The sequence below is a fragment of the Babylonia areolata genome, chromosome 19, assembly GCF_041734735.1.
Source record: "Babylonia areolata isolate BAREFJ2019XMU chromosome 19, ASM4173473v1, whole genome shotgun sequence".
Classification (NCBI taxonomy): domain Eukaryota; kingdom Metazoa; phylum Mollusca; class Gastropoda; order Neogastropoda; family Buccinidae; genus Babylonia; species Babylonia areolata.
In genome coordinates, this window is record NC_134894.1 from 19573253 (window position 1) to 19580715 (window position 7463).

The 7463-nt window shown below is 42.0% G+C and overlaps 1 non-coding gene across 1 annotated transcript; it reads left to right on the forward strand.

Moving 5' to 3' along the window:
* The first annotated feature begins 4797 nt into the window (after nucleotides 1-4797).
* Nucleotides 4798-4869, forward strand: Trnah-gug (transfer RNA histidin (anticodon GUG)). Its single transcript has one exon. It is a non-coding gene; the product is annotated as a tRNA-His (tRNA).
* The last annotated feature ends 2594 nt before the right edge of the window (nucleotides 4870-7463 follow it).

Sequence of the window (7463 nt, forward strand, 5' to 3'; positions counted from 1 at the left end):
CGTATCTTGTTATGTACTACCCCCCCCTCCTCCCCCAAATTCCTTGTGACCCCGGTACACTTAGTAATAAAGACATGTTCTATTCTATAAAGTCTCACATCCAAAGGTAGGTTGTCAATGCCAAAAAACAACAACAAAAACAAAAACCTCTAAAAAAAAACAAAAAAAAAATCCTCCAAAAACCCAAAAAACACCGACCACAAGAAAAAAAAAAGATTCTCAATGAATAAACAAAACTCAACAGTTGCTTCATAAGGTAAAGGAATAAAACAAAAGACTGCTGAGTCCATACTGAGTCTATAAAAGTGACAAATGTTGTGTTGTTGTTGTTGTTGTTGTTTTATTTCACAGACTTTCACCATTTGTCATAACCCACAGTTGTTTTGTTGTTGTTGTTGTTGTTGTTGTTTTATTTCACAAACAACTGTGGGTTATGAAACAACATTCACTTTTGATTAAGAAGTTTTGTCGTTTCTGACCACAGGTTCTTCATGAACTGTGATCAGTTGAGATGACAGTGGAGGCACGGGCAGTGGGCAGAGATGTTCATACAAATCAGGTTCTGACCAGTCAGAAGTCGTAAGAGGTCTGGAACAGAGGATAGGCCTAGAGAGGGGTAAGGAAGAAAACTGGCAATGGTGGTGGTGGTGGTGGTGTGTCCATCGAGATCGATGATGACCATCGTTGTCATCCAGATGGGGGGATGGGGGATGGGGGGAGGGTGGTGGTGGGGTGGGGGGGGGGGAAGGATGCTCATGAATCTATCTGTGAGTGCGCAGATGATGCTGAATAGTCCAATCTGCGCACGAAATGTTCGCTGACAGTTGGGGCAGACAAAGACAGGCATATCATTGTCAGGGAGCTTGTTTGCCCGTGACTTTCTGGCCTGCCTCTTCTCAACAGCTGCAGCAGTCCTGTTGGCCTCGCACAACCTGGCGCCTTTGTGCACAGCAGCGCGCCATTTGTCACGGTCCACTGCAGATTTCTCCCAGGAGTCAGGGTTGATATCAAACGCTTTCAGAGAGACTTTCAGAGTATCTCTGAAACTGGCAATGGTAGTAGCTGAAGCAGTGGTTACTACTACTACTACTACTACTACTGATAATGATAATGGTAACGATAATAACCATGATAGCAGCAAAACTAGCAGTGGGAATCTATGTGAAAAGTAAAGAAAGTGGAGTGACGACGGAGAAAAAACACACACACACACACACACACACACACACACACACACACACACACACACAAACAAAATACCGGGAGAGGGTGATGATGACGAGAAAGGTGGAGGGCAAGACAGAGAGAGAGAGAGAGAGAGAGGGGGGGGGGGGGGCAAGAGGGAAAAAAAAGAAAGAAAAAAAAGAAACAGTGGCGATCGATATGGCTCAACTACAAGAACCAGCCCATCAATCAACATTTCAACATCCCCCGCCCCCGCCCCCCCCCGACCACCATAGCCTAGCCTCACCCATGCCACAGTCAGCTGTGTGGCAGCCCCCCCATCCCCCCCCCCCATCCACCCTCACCTCCCCCTCCCCCCTACCCAACCGCCCCCTCGGCAGGACCTGTAAGGAAGCACAGGAAGTCCTGAAGTCCTGCTGTATCGCCTGTCTTCCTTGGCACACTCCACACAGCGGTCCCCGATATGAGACACTGACCAGCATTGTCAGCACACCCCCTCCCCCTTCCTCCTTTCCCCCTCTCCTTTCTATTCACTAACTGTTCTTTCGGTCTGTCTTTCTTTCTTTCTTTCTTGCCCGTCTGCCTCTCCCTCTCTTTAGCCTCCCCTTTATCTAGTTTTTTTTTCTTTCTTTCTTTCTTTTTCTTTTTTCTTTTTGCCCGTCTGCCTCTCCCTCTCTTTAGCCTCCCCTTTATCTAGTTTTTTTTTCTTTCTTTCTTTCTTTTTCTTTTTTCTTTTTGCTCGTCTGTCTCTCCCTCTCTCTAGCCTTCCCTTTATCTATTATTTATTTTTCTTTCTTTCTTTCTTTTATCTCCTTCCTTTTCTTTTCTTTGTTTTGCCCGTATGCCCCTCTCTCTCTCTCTCTCTCTCTCTCTCTCTCTCTCCAGTCTTCCCTTTATTTTTTTTTTGCCACTCTCACCCCCTCATTTATGTCATTTCACTTTGATTTCTATATCTATCTTTTTCCGTGTGTGTGTGTGTGTGTGTGTGTGTGTGTGTGTGTGTGTGTGTGTGTGTGTGTTTGTGCAGACTAGCTGGCCAAGAACGCTGTAAAGGAAGAATTATTGAGATCCTTCGTACCATACACAGACATGAAGCAGAAGGTGAACACTTACGTTTTAAGGATCTTTGGCAAGAAGAGTGGAACACCCAGACGGACAACAAGCTGTTCCAAATCCGTCCAGACCTAAAAGAGACCCTCCCATCGGTGGTGAAGAACAGAAAGGAGGTTTCTGTGCTGTCTAGACTGCGCCAGGGCACACTTTTTTTCTTTTTTTTTTATACTCAGTCTTACTTGTTGAAGGGGGAGGAAGCCCCTCGATGTATTCCCTGTGATGAGCCTCTCACCGTGAAACACGTGCTCCTTGACTGTTGGGATCTGCATGACGTTAGACGCAGACATTACACGGCGATTTCTCTGAAGACTTTGTTTCGTGATGTCCCCCCGTGGACACTGATGCACTTCTTGAAAGAAGTGAACATTTTAAATCAGATTTGAAGGTTTTAAACTATGGAAAGTTTTTTTAAACTTTGAGTGGAAAGCTTAAAGCCGTGACTTGTTTTTATTGTATGTTTTTTTTAAACCCTTGACTTGTAGTCGGTATTAACGTGGCAATAGCCTTGAGATGGCCTTAGTGGTCGGCGAGGCTCTAAGCACCATAATTTGATTTGATTTGATTTTGTGTGTGTGTGTGTGTGTGTGTGTGTGTGTGTGTGTGTGTGTGTGTGTGTGTGTGTGTTCATGCCTGTTCTTGTGTGGTTTGTGTCTGCCTGACTTACTGTTGCAGAGCGCTTTGAGATGTTTGAAATCGCTCTTTCCTCGTAAATGTACCATCATCATCATCATGATCATTATTATTATTATTATTATTATTATTACAATCGTCATCATCATCATCACTATTATTATTATTATCATTATCATCATCATCATCAATACCATCATCATCATCATCGTTATTGTGATTAGAGACCCTATCTGATACCGAGTTTGTTCTGTTTCACGCGACTGTGTTTTGTCCTTTTCTATTTAAATTTGGCACTGGTTTACTAATTTTCTTTTCTTATTTGATTCTGGTATTGGGTTACTAATTTCTTTTCTATTTGATTCTGGTATTGGGTTACTAATTTCTTTTCCATTTGATTCTGGTATTGGGTTACTAATTTCTTTTCCATTTGATTCTGGTATTGGGTTACTAATTCTTGTTACGAAGGAGGAGCGTCGTCTCAGACACTTTGAATTTCAAGAAGCCTTTGTTAAATACTCTTTGTCTGGTCTGCTTTCTGCTTCTCTCTTCATGAAAAAAATAATCGATGTAAATATTTCATCCACCGCCTTCTCCATCCTCTTCTTCTTCAGTCGTCATCGTCTTCTTTCATCTTTTGTTTCGAGGAAGGTGGCAACATGGTTAAGACGCTTACCTGCCAATACAGTGTTCGTAATGGCCATGGTTCGAATCCCGCTCTCGCCCTTTCCCCCACGTTTGACTGGAAAAATCAAACTGAGCGTCTAGTCATTCGGAAGAGACGATAAATCGATGTCCCCATGTGCAACACGCACTTTGCGCACTGAAAACCCAGGGCAGTATCAGTATCAGTATCAGTATATCAAGGAGGCGTCACTGCGTTCGGTCAAATCCATATACGCTACACCACATCTGCCAAGCAGATGCCTGACCAGCAGCGTAACCCAACGCGCTTAGTCAGGCCTTGAGAAAAAAAAGAAAGAAAGAAAAAGATAATAAAAAATAAAATAAAATGAAAAAAAGAAAAGAAAAAAAGACAATAATAAAAAAATAATAGATAAATAAATAAATAAAAATAAATAATAAAAAACCCATAAAAATACTACTACTACTACTAATAATATTTAAAAGGCGCAAAATCTTGATTAAGTCAACTGTAGGCGCGCGCGCACGCACACACACACACACACACACACACACACACACACACACACACACACACAAAGAGATAAAAAGATTCTGTAGAAATCCACATTGGTAGGTATACACACTGTAAGAAAATGATACGTGAATGCACTCAAGGCTTGACACGCGACATGGGTGAAACTGCTATCAGGCATCTGCCTAGCAGATGTGGTGGAGCGAATATGGATTTATCCGAACATAGTGACGCCTTGTTTAGAAACTGGAAATTTATCTCATTTTTCGTTTCGAATGAACAAACTTATTTAAGTTACCTACTTTTTTTTCCTTGGTGAAGCCATTCACATATCCAATAAAAAGAAAAAGTTGGTCATGATTGACAATGATCTACCGAACTACTCTCTCCCCCACATTAATACTTAGACGGATGTCCATCACAAGAAAAAGAAAAAGAAAAAAAAACAGGTTTGGAATGCATACAATGAAGAAAAAAAAAGAAAAGAAAGAAAGAAAGAAAAAAAAGAATATCAGGGTGTTTTTTTTTTGTGTGTGTGCTTTTTTTTTTCGAATTCATAGCAAAATGCTTCTGGATGTCACACCACGGAATCTTTCGAAGGGATTTTTTTCTTGTACACAAATCGATACAGGTGCAAAAAAGATGCAGATGCACCCGCGTCATTGCATGCATGAGGCAGTATAAGCGCTCGAAACACTGCTGTCTTCAGAGCCGTGATAGTCTAGTGGTTAGGACCTCGCGTTGTGGCCGCGATAACCCAGGTTCGAATCCTGGTCACGGCAGATTTTTTTTTTTTTTTAAAGCACGATGGCTTATGTTGCATGCTGATCAGAAGGCATCTGCCTAGCAGATGTGGTGTAGCGTATAAGGATAAGCCCGAACGCCCGTACGCAGTGACGCCTCCTTCAGAAACTGAAACTGGAACTGAAAGTGAAACCTCAGCCAGTTTGCTGGTGTCATACCCCTTATCATATACTTGTTGAAAAATCCGAGGTTTCTCTTCACTGTTTGCTGCCAGAACACCATGGGCTGTCCCTTCTTTATCAGGCCTGCATTCCTCCCTAAACAACAACAACAAAACAACCCCGAAATCTTACTCCGGCCTGCAACGCTTCCGAAACAACAACAACAACAACAACAGCAAAACAACTCCAAAATTCTTACTCCGACCTTCAACGCTTCCTAAACAACAACAACAACAAAACAACCACAAAATCTTACTCTTACTCTGGCCTGCAACGCTTCCTAAACAATAACAACAACAACAATAAAACAACTGCAAAATCTTACTCCAGCCTGCAATGCTTCCTAAACAACAACAACAACAATAACAAAACAACCCCAAAATTTTTACTCAGGCTTCCAATGCTCCCCAAACAACAACAACAACAACAACAACAAAATTACCTCAAAATACCACCCAAATAAGAAGAAAAACAACCAACCAAAGAGAAAAAAACTGAACCAGCTGAAGGTTGTTAATGTACTGCACTAAGCAGAGACTGTGGGCACTGACAGTAAATGTCCCACAGGGCTGTCTGTCTCACAGACAACACACACTTTTCCTCTCCACTCCGCAACGTCTCTTTCGTGTCGTCACGCTAAAAAGACAGTCAGGGTGCAGCAATAAGTCACAGGGCAGCATTCACACACACACACACACACGCGCGCGCGCGCGCACACACACATATATCTGTTTGCTGAGACTGTTAGAGCAAAGATGGTTACTGAGCTGCTTCAGTTAAGCTTTCTTTCTAGAAGTCTGAACACAAGAGGAAGGTTATATGCTGGTCGATATTTTTGACTCAGTTGTGTAAACAAAGTGAGTATGTTTTAACCCGGTGTTCGGTTGTGTGTGTGTGTGTGTGTGTGTGTGTGTGTGGTGTGTGTGTGTGTGTGTCCGTGTGTCTGTGGTAAACTTTAACATTGACATTTTCTCTGCAAATACTTTTCAGTTGACACCAAATTTGGCATAAAAATAGGAAAAATTCAGTTCTTTCCAGTCATCTTGTTTAAAACAATATTGCACCTCTGGGATGGGCACAAAAAAATTTTAAAAAAGAAGCCTAATTATATGCAAACTGCATTTACTGTTATATTTATATTTTTTGTATTCTCTAAACTTGGCACTTTGACCTCTTATTCTGACACAACAACAAAAGGAGTCATTATTATCACTTTTTGTTAAAACAAGACCTTCTTTTGCTAAGCATGGAATTTTTATTTATTTTACAAACATTTTGGTGCAGATAGTAAAAAAGGGAAATTACTCTGTAATTAATGCTAGGGGACTTAATTTATTACAAGTGAGTCTTGAAGGCCTTGCCTCTCTTGTTTATTTTTCTTTCAGATCTTTTGGGTTTGGTTTGTTGAGATTGTCAAATCAAAGATTGTTACAAAGCTACTTCATATCAGATTTTTCTTTTCTAGAAGTCTGGACACGAAAGGAAGGCTAGAAACTTATTTTTCCCCAAATCTTTTGGGTCATGGATAAGTCACATTAAAAAGGCCGGACGATTGCAGTGTAATTAGTGGAAACGTTCCAGCAAGAAAAGATGAGTTACCGTTCTTTTCTAGATTCAACCTCTCACTCATCCGATCTGTGGATTCGATGAAGACACCCCCCCCCTCTCTCTCTCTCTCATTTTTCTATTGAAAAGAAAATGTTACTTATCATCAGCAAGAGCCCAAAGGACCACTGCCCTTCATACAGTCTTACCCAGATACAGTCTCTCACTTATCCGATCTGTGGATTCGATGAAGATCCCCCTCCCCCCCCCCCGCCCTCTCCTCCCTCCCTCTCTCACTCAGTTTCATTTTTCTATTGAAAAGAAAATATTACTCATGATCAGCAAGAGCCTATCGGATAAGTGAGAGTGGAGTGGTGGCCTAGAGGTAACGCGTCCGCATAGGAAGCGAGAGAATCTGAGCGCGCTGATTCGAATCACGGCTCAGCCGCCGATATTTTCTCCCCCTCCACTAGACATTGAGTGGTGGTCTGGTGCTAGTCATTCGGATGAGACGATAAACCGAGGTCCCGTGTGCAGCATGCACTTAAGCGCACGTAAAAGAACCCACGGCAACAAAAAAAGTTGTTCCTGGCAAAATTCTGTAGAAAAATCCACTTCGATAGGAAAAACAAATGAAACAAAACAAACAAAACAAAAATGCACGCAGGAAAAAAAAAGAAAAAAAAGAATGACGCTGTAGTGTAGCAACGCGCTCTCCCTGGGGAGAGCAGCCCGAATTTCACACAGAGAAATCTGTTGTGATAAAATGAAATACAAAATACAAAATACAAATACAAGTTTGAGAGACCACACTACCCTCCATCCAGTCTTAACCGGATACCTCCCACTCCCGAACCCCGTGTGGC